A 15017-nucleotide genomic window follows, 5' to 3' on the forward strand; every position below is an offset into this window, starting at 1 on the left:
ACTAGTGCCCAAGACGCAACAGGCATTTCCCCTCTGAATCGCAATACTGAGGTGCTGGAACAAGAAACTTTTTGCTCTCTGGTTTTTTGTAGCGCTGATCAATTTGTCCCCCAATTCCTTCAGGAACTTCAATGCACATTTTCCCCACGAACCGAGGGTCTCCGAGCCGATCGGAACAAAGCTGTAGCAGTGTGCTAGACCTCTGTATTTAATAATTTTCTGCGATTCCTTGAAAGAAGAAGCACCACCACTTTCACGTGTGCTGTAGTGGAGGTAGGTACTGTCCAGTGTGGCAGCGCACGTGTAGTCCCATACCACTTGCTTACCATCCTTCCAAGGTAGCAAGGTGACCCCATCAGGGCGCTTCTGAGGGTCGTTAGGTCTGGATAAGTGTGGTTCTCTTTGTGCCGGGCAGCGGGCTGTGGCGAGGCTCCTCTTGATGATGTCGTTGACTTCTTCATGTCTTGCAATTTTACCCTGTGATTTACGACATACCAGACCATGACGACCATATTGGTCTGCCATCGCAGTTCCGCAGATGCACCTATGTTCGGTGAGGATGGGGGCGGCAAGGCGAAGGGCAACTCCAATGCGGAGAGCGTCATGACTGAGGCGAGTTCCCAGGGCTGCATTGGGCACAGCAAATAAAAAATCGCCGGCGTGGGGTGCTGTTACCGCTAGGAGGCGGGCTTTGTTTTCAGCAACAGCGTTGTCAATCATTGCTGTGACAGTCTTTTCCATTATCGGGCTATCCCAGTGGGCCTGCTTGTGGTCTTTTGGGACTTGTGGTCGGGGTTGAGGGTGTGCAATGGTGTCCCATTGTCTGGCTGCTTCGATGAACATTTGATCATGAGTTCCCGCTGTCTCTCTCATACGCTCTGGTAGGATCTGCCCTACCAATTCGTTGGCTGCTGTACATGAGGATAAGAATGCTGGAAGTGCTACCTCAGTTGCCTTTCGTATGCCTATCCCTCCAAATCTCACTGGTAGTGTTGCTTGGTCCCACTGACTGTCATCTAAATCTAGGTTGAGCGCCTTCCTGAATATTGACCTGAGGAGCTCATCATATTGATTTAGAAGTGGGTTGCCAAAAGTTGGTGCACACCTTAAGAAGTATGTTAGCCTGGGCAGGGTAAGGCACTTTGTGAGAAGGTAGACGGCATCGTGGGAGTCCAAGTCCCCAATTCTCTCTTCCATCCTCTTTAGGTCTCTAAACTTTTCGTCAAGGACTGCAGCAATGGCATTGTGGCCCAGAGGTGCTCCGAGTAGTGTGCTGTCGGTAGGTTTAACAACTGAGGCTTCTGGTAGAACTGATTTCACTGCTCTAATGATTACTTCACTGGATGCAATAATTTCGCACTTGGAGGGGTTAAGAATGAGACCCATGGACTCCCCCCGTGTCTTCACCAATCTTACTTTTTCGGTCATATTTAATAATATATATATTTATATATATATATATATATATATATATATATATATATATATATATATATATATATATATATATATATATATATATATATATATATATATATATATATATATATATATATATATATATATAAATATATATATTATTAAGTATGACCGAAAAAGTAAGATTAATAATTCTAACACGAATTTTCTCAATCTTTCGTACATTTCTTTTCACTGTTGGAGGTAAATCAAAAATCAATTCTCCAAAATTCATTTTTATTTCTAGTCTAACGCGACACGAGCGCGTTTCGTAAAACTTATTACATTTTCAATAATGTCCAGACACAAAACAGAACGCTTTAAAAGAGACTAACGTCGTCTATGCCTTCAAATGCCCTCTTGGGGATTGTAAGCTCCAAAAAACCCAGTATATAGGCAAGACAACAACATCTCTTTCTAGGCGTTTAACGATGCATAAGCAACAGGGCTCCATTAAGGAACATATAATCTCTTCCCACAACCAAACCATCGCCAGAGAAATCCTAGTAAACAACACAGAAATCATCGATAGATACAGCGATAGCAGGCGGCTTGACGTTTGCGAGGCACTACACATCAAGAAGTCAACACCAGCAATCAACAGCCAATTATTGCACAACTATATTCTACCCACCTCAAGACTCCGCTCCAATATAGAAGCATCAAGAAATATGGACCAATAGGCTTTCTACAAACACTTCTATTCAATATCCATTGTTTCGTGTTCTGTCTTGTGTTGATGAAATTAATACCCTATTAATATCACCTCTTGTTCTGTCTTGTGTTGATGAAATTAATACCCTATTAATGCCACATCTTGTTCTGTCTTGTGTTAATGCCACATCACCCCTTCCACCTCACTCAAATGTAGATATAAAATCGGAGATGCGTAAGTTCTATTCAGTTGTGTATTTGTGAACTAAAGTCTTTGAAAATGTAATAAGTTTTACAAAACGCGCTCGTGTCGCGTCAGACTAGAAATAAAAATGAATTTTGGAGAATTGATTTTTGATTTACCTCCAACAGTGAAAAGAAATGTACGAAAGATTGAGAAAATTCGTGTTAGAATTATTAATCTTACTTTTTCGGTCATATTTAATAATATATGTCTACAGGAAAGACTGCTACCAAAATATACTAATAAATATATATATATATATATATATATATATATATATATATATATATATATATATATATATATATATATATATATATATATATATATATATATATATATAAATATATATATATATATAAATATATATATATATAAATATATATATATATATATATATATATATATATATATATATATATATATATATATTATATATATATATATATATAGGATCAGGTAGGATTTTGTCCCCATTGCCTCAGAGACACTTGGTGCCTGGGGTAAAAGTGCTGCTAGCTTTTTAAAGGAGTTGGGGTCTAAGCTAATCGAAACAACTAGAGACCCCAGAGCTGCCAGTTTTCTTTTTCAGCGCCTTAGTGTGGCAATCCAGAGAGGAAATGCTCACTGCATCCATGGTTCCTGCCCGCCATCTGAGGAGCTGGAGGAGCTGACAAGCAGCCTTGTACCCTGTATGTAATCAATATTGTAACTTTTTTTGTGTAATGACATTTTCAAATAAAGTTAGATAAATATACACACTTAACAAAATAATAGGGGTGGTAGGAGAAGAACATATCAAAGTGTTCAGTGAGGATCCACAAGGTCTTCTCTGAGTACTCTTTATTTTCTTCTCCGAGGCTATGGGTCCCTACATTTGCACCAGAGGTGGTACCCCTTCTAGGTTTTATATATATATATATATATATATATATATATATATATATATATATATATATATATATATATATATATATATATATTGGTGTATACTGGCAGCAGGTTTTCTTTCAAACATGTTTCATTGAATATGACCGCATATTCTGTATTTATTATTTTCTGGTTTAGGGCTTCTATCCCTCTAACTATTTTCTTAGCATCAGGGCTTAATAGGAATAGGAGTTCCAATTAAGCCCTGATGCTAAGAAAATAGTTAGAGGGATAGAAGCCCTAAACCAGAAAATAATAAATACAGAATATGCGGTCATATTCAATGAAACATATATATATATATATATATATATATATATATATATATATATATATATATATATATATATATATATATATATAATATATATATATATATATATATATATATATATATATATATATATATATATATATATATATATATAAATAGTATATATATATTTATATATATATTTTTATTTATTATATGTTATTATAGTTTGTGTTGGTTGGTGGTGTTGTCGTCATTCCTCCTTTGCAGACAACCCAACCCACAACGCGGTATAGTGCTTATCCCTCGCTAGGAGATCACACTAGGCGCTTCTGGCTCATGGAGAGGGGCTCAACGTCACACATTTAGGGGATGCGGCTCCAACACTTAGCCTCTTTGTCACGTGCACACACCCACTCGAGCCACTGTGACTCCCCACTCTCTCCTTATGTGATATGATCTACTCAATCCCATTTAACTTACTAATCTTCCATCCTACCCTGTCCACAGCGGTGGTTCTTGTTTTTTTCTCCCTCTCTTCCTTTACTATTTCCTGGGAAGCCTCACTAGGACAAGGGCAGACATCAGCAAATTGGAATACATTTACTGGACAAAGCACATACACACATATAATAATAATGAATCCTATACTCTATACTATTACAATCAGGTTGCATTCCAACACCATCAGAACTCTATCATCAGCTTATCAAGTGGTATCCTATCTCCTGGTTCACCACCTGATACTATCAACCTCCCCAAGTTGATCAAGTCTACATACACTGTTGCACCATCAGCAAGAGAACATATATATGTATCTATAAATGTGTACAAAGAAAATCAGCATGTGAATGCAATAACATATATCAGTATAAATGTTCCTTGATACACAACAATGATCAATCGATCACCCTATTAGTCCTAGAACACATACATCTGTAGGTAATCCAGCCTATGATTGTAACTCTAAACTTCAGTATAAAACACTCCTTGACATAAGAATGCCAACAATCACTCGCCTCTCGCTGCGTCTTGCACGCTAATGACGACCAAACACTATCAACTCCCTACAAGTAATCCACCAGAACTTCCCTTCCACCACTGGAAGTTCACTACCATGATCTCTTCAGGTTCTTCCGGGCTTAACTACCAGGATCCTCTGCAGCTCCTCCAGGCCGCTACCATGAAGTTTCCTTGAGCAACTACGGTGCTTCACCCTTCTGCTAGGGTCCTCCACAGCTCTCTGGGCTGCTACACCATGAAGTTCCCTCGAGCAACTTCTGGTGCTTCACCACCCCTACAGAAGCACGTGACACTCCTCTCCACTGCTTCTCCTCACAGCTCGAGATCCTCTGCTCCACTACCTTGAAGTCTCATCAACTACTCCCTCTGTGCTGGCTTCGAAGTTCTCAGCAACTTCTTCCCAAAAGGCAAACCTGCAACTCATCGACACTCCAATAAAAATGTTTCCCCTTCAACACATAAACGAAAATAATCACACAATATGTTTGCCTCCAACCTCTATCTGTCCTCTACATACTGTGAGAGTTGACTCCCCCGTTGGGCGGGTCCATGCTCCACCACACCTGGCGGGCCTCACACTGGGAGGGTCCTCCACCGTCAGGAGCTGGGCCTCCTCAGTTACCTGCCAGCGCTCAGAGGAGACGGATGTCGCTCCGTGTTCCTCTGTCTCCACTCTCTTATTTCAGGCCGTCTGCCTTATTAAAACATGTCTAACTTATCAATAAACATTGCTACTGTCGCTGGGCACACGACCAACTACAAGCAATCACTATGAACTGGTGTATATCGTGCTTACCACATATTGTCTAGTCGAGGGCGCTATCCCTCTGACGGCGTCTGGTCAGGGCGCTCCACACAGCCAACGAAAATGTCTCTGGGCGGTTTAATAAACACTCCTCGTCGCCCAGGACTTGAGACCACACATTCCCAGCTCGATTCCACAGCTGGTACGTCTGCACACTTCTCTTCTCTTCGAGATTTAGCACTTGGGGTTCCTTTCTGACGGGAGCTCAATGGAGCGCGGCTTTCCCCTGCGATGTCTGGCCTCAAGTGAGGTCAAAGCCCTCCAGAAGCGAGCCTCACGCCTCCAGCAAAATGTCCACATCTCCTAGCCAGTCATTTATCTGTTTTCTTATTTACTGCCCATAATCTCAAATTGTTCATTGAATCCAAGCAACTATTTTACATCTGTGTTATCGCCCCTATATTTCCTAGACCTTCTGGTTAGGTCAGGCTTGCTGAATAATTCTCAAAGGGGAGACTCGTTTCTCCTGTAGGCTGAGATCATAACAATATATATATATATATATATATATATATATATATATATATATATATATATATATATATATATATATATATATATATAAATATATATATATATATATATATGTCGTATCTAGTAGCCAGAACGCACTTCTCAGCCTACTATGCAAGGCCCGATTTGCCTAATAAGCCAAGTTTTCCTGAATTAATATATTTTCTCAAATTTTTTTCTTATGAAATGATAAAGCTACCCATTTCATTATGTACGAGGCCAATTTTTTTTATTGCAGTTAAAATTAACATAGATATATGACCAAACCTAACTAACCTTACCTAACCTAACCTAACCTATCTTTATAGGTTAAGTTAGGTTAGGTAGCCTAAAAAGTTAGGTTAGGTTAGGTTAGGTAGGTTAGGTAGTCGAAAAACAATTAATTCATGAAAACTTGGCTTATTAAGCAAATCGGGCCTTGCATAGTAGGCTGAGAAGTGCGTTCTGGCTACTAAGTACGACATATATATATATATATATATATATATATATATATATATATATATATATAACTGAAAACTCACACCCCAGAAGTGACTCGAACCCATACTCCCAGATGCCACGCAACTGGTATGTACAAGACGCCTTAATCCACTTGACCATCACGACCGGACATAATGAGGTGATAGCCGAGGCTATTTGAACCACCCCACCGCCGGCACTCGGATAGTAATCTTGGGCATAGCATTTTACCAAATCACCTCATTCTTTGGGGCACACGTGAGGAACACAAATGCGAACAAGCCTGAATGGTCCCCAGGACAATATGCAACTGAAAACTCACACCCCAGAAGTGACTCGAACCCATACTCCCAGCAGCAATGCAACTGGTATGTACAAGACGCCTTAATCCACTTGACCATCACGACCGGACATAATGAGATGATAGCCGAGGCTATTTGAACCACCCCACCGCCGGCACTCGGATAGTAATCTTGGGCATAGCATTTTACCAAATCACCTCATTCTTTGGGGCACACGTGAGGAACACAAATGCGAACAAGCCTGAATGGTCCCCAGGACAATATGCAACTGAAAACTCACACCCCAGAAGTGACTCGAACCCATACTCCCAGATGCCACGCAACTGGTATGTACAAGACGCCTTAATCCACTTGACCATCACGACCGGACATAATGAGGTGATAGCCGAGGCTATTTGAACCACCCCACCGCCGGCACTCGGATAGTAATCTTGGGCATAGCATTTTACCAAATCACCTCATTCTTTGGGGCACACGTGAGGAACACAAATGCGAACAAGCCTGAATGGTCCCCAGGACAATATGCAACTGAAAACTCACACCCCAGAAGTGACTCGAACCCATACTCCCAGATGCCACGCAACTGGTATGTACAAGACGCCTTAATCCACTTGACCATCACGACCGGACATAATGAGGGGATAGCCGAGGCTATTTGAACCACCCCACCGCCGGCACTCGTTCGCATGAACGAGTGCCGATGTAACGGTTCTATTGTTACGTAAAGTATGGTGACAAATAAACACAGACACTAAGATACTATATATATATATTTGGTCGAATATACAGAAGTACACAGGTGATACGTTGATGTGAGTCGAGCGCACTGAGCGTTGGTACAGTATCTCGCAAGTGTCTGCTCTAGACCACACTTGAAAGTAGACTCTCCGAACGAGGCTTGTTCGCATTTGTGTTATTCACGTGTGCCCCAAAGAATGAGGTGATTTGGTAAAATGCTATGCCCAAGATTACTATCCGAGTGCCGGCGGTGGGGTGGTTCAAATAGCCTCGGCTATCACCTCATTATGTCCGGTCGTGATGGTCAAGTGGATTAAGGCGTCTTGTACATACCAGTTGCGTGGCATCTGGGAGTATGGGTTTGAGTCACTTCTGGGGTGTGAGTTTTCAGTTGCATATTGTCCTGGGGACCATTCAGGCTTGTTCGCATTTGTGTTCCTCACGTGTGCCCCAAAGAATGAGGTGATTTGGTAAAATGCTATGCCCAAGATTACTATCCGAGTGCCGGCGGTGGGGTGGTTCAAATAGCCTCGGCTATCACCTCATTATGTCCGGTCGTGATGGTCAAGTGGATTAAGGCGTCTTGTACATACCAGTTGCGTGGCATCTGGGAGTATGGGTTCGAGTCACTTCTGGGGTGTGAGTTTTCAGTTGCATAATGTCCTGGGGACCATTCAGGCTTGTTCGCATTTGTGTTCCTCACGTGTGCCCCAAAGAATGAGGTGATTTGGTAAAATGCTATGCCCAAGATTACTATCCGAGTGCCGGCGGTGGGGTGGTTCAAATAGCCTCGGCTATCACCTCATTATGTCCGGTCGTGATGGTCAAGTGGATTAAGGCGTCTTGTACATACCAGTTGCGTGGCATCTGGGAGTATGGGTTCGAGTCACTTCTGGGGTGTGAGTTTTCAGTTGCATATTGTCCTGGGGACCATTCAGGCTTGTTCGCATATATATATATATATATATATATATATATATATATATATATATATATATATATATATATATATATATATATATATATATGTCGTACCTAGTAGCCAGAACTCACTTTTTGGCCTACTATTCAAGGCCCGATTTGCCTAATAAGCCAAGTTTTCCTGAATTAATATATTTTTTCTATTTTTTTTCTTATGAAATGATAAAGCTACCCATTTCATTATGTATGAGGTCATTTTTTTTTTATTGGAGTTAAAATTAACGTAGATATATGACCGAAACTAACCAACCCTACCTAACCTAACCTAACCTATCTTTATAGGTTAGGTTTGGTTAGGAAGCCGAAAAAGTTAGGTTAGGTTAGGTTAGGTAGGTTAGGTAGTCGAAAAACAATTAATTCATGAAAACTTGGCTTATTAGGCAAATCGGGCCTTGCATAGTAGGCTGAGAAGTGCGTTCTGGCTATTAGGTACGACATATATATATATATATATATATATATATATATATATATATATATATATATATATATATATATTAGTATATTTTGGTAGCAGTCTTTCCTGTAGACATATATTATTAAATATGACCGAAAAAGTAAGATTAATAATTCTAACACGAATTTTCTCAATCTTTCGTACATTACGCTTCACTGTTGGAGGTAAATCAAAAATCACTTCTCCAAAATTCATTTTTATTTCTAGTCTGACGCGACACGGGCGCGTTTCGTAAAACTTATTACATTTTCAAAGACTTCACAAATACACAACTGATTAGAACTTACGTCTCTCTGATATTATATCTACATTTGAGTGAGGTGGGAAGGGTGATGTGGCATTAACACAAGACAGAACAGGAGGGGATATTAATAGGGTATTAAAAGTATCAACACAAGACAGAACAGAAACAATGGGTATTGAATAGAAGTGTTTGTAGAAAGCCTATTGGTCCATATTTCTTGATGCTTCTATATTGGAGCGGAGTCTTGAGGTGGGTAGAATATAGTTGTGCAATAATTGGCTGTTGATTGCTGGTGTTGACTTCTTGATGTGTAGTGCCTCGCAAACGTCAAGCCGCCTGCTATCGCTGTATCTATCGATGATTTCTGTGTTGTTTACTAGGATTTCTCTGGCGATGGTTTGGTTATGGGAAGAGATTATATGTTCCTTAATGGAGCCCTGTTGCTTATGCATCGTTAAACGCCTAGAAAGAGATGTTGTTGTCTTGCCTATATACTGGGTTTTTTGGAGCTTACAGTCCCCAAGTGGGCATTTGAAGGCATAGACGACGTTAGTCTCTTTTAAAGCGTTCTGTTTTGTGTCTGGAGAGTTTCTCATGAGTAGGCTGGCCGTTTTTCTGGTTTTATAGTAAATCGTCAGTTGTATCCTCTGATTTTTGTCTGTAGGGATAACGTTTCTATTAACAATATCTTTCAGGACCCTTTCCTCCGTTTTATGAGCTGTGGAAAAGAAGTTCCTGTAAAATAGTCTAATAGGGGGTATAGGTGTTGTGTTAGTTGTCTCTTCAGAGGTTGCATGGCTTTTCACTTTCCTTCTTATGATGTCTTCGATGAAACCATTGGAGAAGCCGTTATTGACTAGGACCTGCCTTACCCTACAGAGTTCTTCGTCGACTTGCTTCCATTCTGAGCTGTGGCTGAGAGCACGGTCGACGTATGCGTTAACAACACTCCTCTTATACCTGTCGGGGCAGTCGCTGTTGGCATTTAGGCACATTCCTATGTTTGTTTCCTTAGTGTAGACTGCAGTGTGGAAACCTCCGCCCTTTTCCATGACTGTTACATCTAGAAAAGGCAGCTTCCCATCCTTTTCCGTCTCGTAAGTGAAACGCAGCACGGAACTCTGCTCAAATGCCTCCTTCAGCTCCTGCAGATGTCTGACATCAGGTACCTGTGTAAAAATGTCGTCAACATACCTGCAGTATATGGCCGGTTTCAAGTTCATGTCGACTAAGACTTTTTGCTCGATGGTACCCATGTAGAAGTTTGCAAACAGGACACCTAGGGGAGAACCCATGGCGACCCCATCTACTTGCTTATACATGTGCCCATCCGGGCTCAAGAAGGGTGCCTCTTTAGTACAAGCTTGGAGTAGTTTCCTCAGAATACTTTCTGGCATGTCAAGAGGAGTACAGGCTGGATCACGATACACTCTGTCGGCTATCATTCCGATTGTCTCGTCCACAGGTACGTTGGTAAACAGCGATTCTACGTCCAACGAGGCTCTTATCCCTGTGGCCCGTGTGCCCCGCAGTAAGTCCACAAATTCCTTTGGAGACTTCAGGCTGAAGGTGCAAGGAACATAAGGAGTCAGCAGGCCGTTGAGTCGCTTCGCCAGTCTGTACGTGGGTGTGGGTATCTGTTTGCAACCTTCTACATGGGTACCATCGAGCAAAAAGTCTTAGTCGACATGAACTTGAAACCGGCCATATACTGCAGGTATGTTGACGACATTTTTACACAGGTACCTGATGTCAGACATCTGCAGGAGCTGAAGGAGGCATTTGAGCAGAGTTCCGTGCTGCGTTTCACTTACGAGACGGAAAAGGATGGGAAGCTGCCTTTTCTAGATGTAACAGTCATGGAAAAGGGCGGAGGTTTCCACACTGCAGTCTACACTAAGGAAACAAACATAGGAATGTGCCTAAATGCCAACAGCGACTGCCCCGACAGGTATAAGAGGAGTGTTGTTAACGCATACGTCGACCGTGCTCTCAGCCACAGCTCAGAATGGAAGCAAGTCGACGAAGAACTCTGTAGGGTAAGGCAGGTCCTAGTCAATAACGGCTTCTCCAATGGTTTCATCGAAGACATCATAAGAAGGAAAGTGAAAAGCCATGCAACCTCTGAAGAGACAACTAACACAACACCTATACCCCCTATTAGACTATTTTACAGGAACTTCTTTTCCACAGCTCATAAAACGGAGGAAAGGGTCCTGAAAGATATTGTTAATAGAAACGTTATCCCTACAGACAAAAATCAGAGGATACAACTGACGATTTACTATAAAACCAGAAAAACGGCCAGCCTACTCATGAGAAACTCTCCAGACACAAAACAGAACGCTTCAAAAGAGACTAACGTCGTCTATGCCTTCAAATGCCCACTTGGGGACTGTAAGCTCCAAAAAACCCAGTATATAGGCAAGACAACAACATCTCTTTCTAGGCGTTTAACGATGCATAAGCAACAGGGCTCCATTAAGGAACATATAATCTCTTCCCATAAAAAAACCATCGCCAGAGAAATCCTAGTAAACAACACAGAAATCATCGATAGATACAGCGATAGCAGGCGGCTTGACGTTTGCGAGGCACTACACATCAAGAAGTCAACACCAGCAATCAACAGCCAATTATTGCACAACTATATTCTACCCACCTCAAGTCTCCGCTCCAATATAGAAGCATCAAGAAATATGGACCAATAGGCTTTCTACAAACACTTCTATTCAATACCCATTGTTTCTGTTCTGTCTTGTGTTGATACTTTTAATACCCTATTAATATTCCCTCCTGTTCTGTCTTGTGTTAATGCCACATCACCCTTCCCATCTCACTCAAATTTAGATATAATATCAGAGAGACGTAAGTTCTAATCAGTTGTGTATTTGTGAAGTCTTTGAAAATGTAATAAAATTTACGAAACGCGCCCGTGTCGCGTCAGACTAGAAATAAAAATGAATTTTGGAGAAGTGATTTTTTATTTACCTCCAACAGTGAAGCGTAATGTACGAAAGATTGAGAAAATTCGTGTTAGAATTATTAATCTTACTTTTTCGGTCATATTTAATAATATATATATATATATATATATATATATATATATATATATATATATATATATATATATATATATATATATATATATATATATATATATATATATATATATATATATATATATATATGTCGTACCTAGTAGCCAGAACGCACTTCTCGGCCTACTATGCAAGGCCCGATTTGCCTAATAAGCCAAGTTTTCATGAATTAATTGTTTTTCGACTACCTAACCTACCTAACCTAACCTAACCTAACTTTTTCGGCTACCTAACCTAACCTAACCTATAAAGATAGGTTAGGTTAGGTTAGGTAGGGTTGGTTAGGTTCGGTCATATATCTACGTTAATTTTAACTCCAATTAAAAAAAAATTAACCTCATACATAATGAAATGGTTAGCTTTATCATTTCGTAAGAAAAAAATTAGTGAAAATATATTAATTCAGGAAAACTTGGCTTATTAGGCAAATCGTGCCTTGCATAGTAGGCTGAGAAGTGCGTTCTGGCTACTAGGTACGACATATATATATATATATGTATATATATGTCGTACCTAATAGCCAGAACGCACTTCTCAGCCTACTATTCAAGGCCCGATTTGCCTAATAAGCCAAGTTTTCATGAATTAATGTTTTTTCGTCTACCTAACCTACCTAACCTAACCTAACCTAGCTTTTTTTGGCTACCTAACCTAACCTTACCTATAAATATAGGTTAGGTTTGGTTAGGTAGGGTTGGTTAGGTTCGGTCATATATCTACGTTAATTTTAACTCCAATAAAAAAAAAATTGACCTCATACATAGAGAAAAGGGTTGCTTTATCATTTCATAAGAAAAAAATTATAGTAAATATATTAATTCAGGAAAACTTGGCTTATTAGGCAAATCGGGCCTTGAATAGTAGGCTGAAAAGTGAGTTCTGGCTACTAGGTACGACATATATATATATATATATATATATATATATATATATATATATATATATATATATATATATATATATATATATATATATATATATATATATATATATATATATATTACTATGCGAACAAGCCTGAATGGTCCCCTGGACTATATGCAACAATATATTACTATATTTTGGTAGCAGTCTTTCTTGTAAACATATGTTGCTAAAATGACCGAAAAAGTAAGATTAATAATTCTAACACGAATTTTCTCAATATTTTGGGCCACCGATCATGGCTTCAAGTTCTCTACTTCTAAGACTTGTGCCATGACTTTTACGCGGAAACGGGTCGTTCTTCGTCCCTCTTTGTCACTTTATGGTCATCCCCTTGAATACAAAGATTCCGCGAAGCTTTTGGGGTTATTCCTTGACACTCGTTTGTCTTGGTCTCCCCATATCTCTTACCTCCGTGTTGAGTGCTCTAAGGCCCTTACCCTCCTTCGGGTATTGTCCCATACTTCTTGGGGGGCAGATAGGCGCACTCTCCTTGCTTTACATTTCCCTCTCGTCCTGTCTTAGCTCGATTATGGTTGCCCTGCTTACTCGTCTGCTTCTCCTTCTACTCTTCGCCGTCTTGATGCTTTGCACCATACTGGGTTGCGCCTCAGTTCTGGTGCCTTTCATTCGACTCCCATCCTTAGCTTGTATGTTGACACTGGCTTCCTGTTTCTCCAGGACCGCCGTGATCGCTACTGTCTTCGCTATCTTGCACGGTCCTTGCAACATCCTTCCTCTCGCCTCTGTCGTGCTTTGACTTTTACCCCTCCTGCGGTTCCTGTTCCTCTTCACCACCTCCCTCTTTGTCCGGTTATCTCGCCTACAGGATTCTCTTTCCGTTCGTATTTCTGATGTTTCTCCTCGTGTTGTTCCTTCTTTGCCCCCCGTGGAGAGTCCCTCTTCTGCGGTTTTGTACATCCTTGACCCATATCACTAAAGCTTTTACCCCTCCTACGGTTCTAAAACGCCTTTTCCTCGAGCACTTTTCTTCTCAATCCCGCTTCGTTTCTGTCTTCACCGATGGGTCTAAGTCTGCGGATGGTGTTGGCTACTCTGTTGTTTTTCCTGATCGCACTTATATGTGTCGCTTACCTCCGGAGACTAGCATCTTTACAGCGGAGCTTAATGCTATTCTCTATGCTCTGTCTCTCCTGCTTTCTCGTTGTCAGTCCTCCTTTGTAGTTGTTGTTGACTCTCGTAGTGCCCTCATGGCTCTCGGGTCCTTTAATCCGGTTCATTCAGTAGTGGTCGAGATCCAGCATTGGCTGTTTCTTGTTCACAGTAAATTTAAGTCGGTTGAGTTTTGTTGGGTTCCCAGCCATATTGGTGTGTCTTTAAATGAGGTGCGGATGCTGCCGCCAAGGAAGCTATCCGCTCTTGTCCCATCTCTCGTAAAGGTATTCCATATTCCGACTTTTACCCGGTTATCCATTCCTCCGTCCTTACCCGTTGGCAGGCTTCTTGGTCGTCTGTTACTGGTAACAAACTACGTACTCTTAAATGTTGTGTTTCCTCGTGGCCGTCCTCCTACCACCGTAACCGGCTTGGGAAACAGCTCTGGCGAGGTTGCGTATTGGCCATACTCGCTTAACCCATGGTCACTTGATGGAGCGCCGCCCTGCTCCTTTTTGTCCTAGTTGCATTGTCCCTCTTACGGTCGTGCATGTCCTTCTTGAATGTCCTGACTTCCAGGACGAGCGTGTGTCTTGCTTTCCGACCGCCCCTCGCGGTCACCTGTCCCTCAATAGAATTCTTGGTGACTCGGATACTTTTGATATCGTTCGCCTTACGCGTTTTTGTTCCCGTATTGGCATCCTTGGGGATATTTAGTGCCCTCTGATTATTCTGCACATTTGATGGTGCTACATAGCCTTCCCAGTTTGGTGCCTTCTTTTGATAATTACTTACTTACTTTCTCAATATTT

This window comes from Procambarus clarkii, chromosome 12, assembly GCF_040958095.1.
Source record: "Procambarus clarkii isolate CNS0578487 chromosome 12, FALCON_Pclarkii_2.0, whole genome shotgun sequence".
Classification (NCBI taxonomy): domain Eukaryota; kingdom Metazoa; phylum Arthropoda; class Malacostraca; order Decapoda; family Cambaridae; genus Procambarus; species Procambarus clarkii.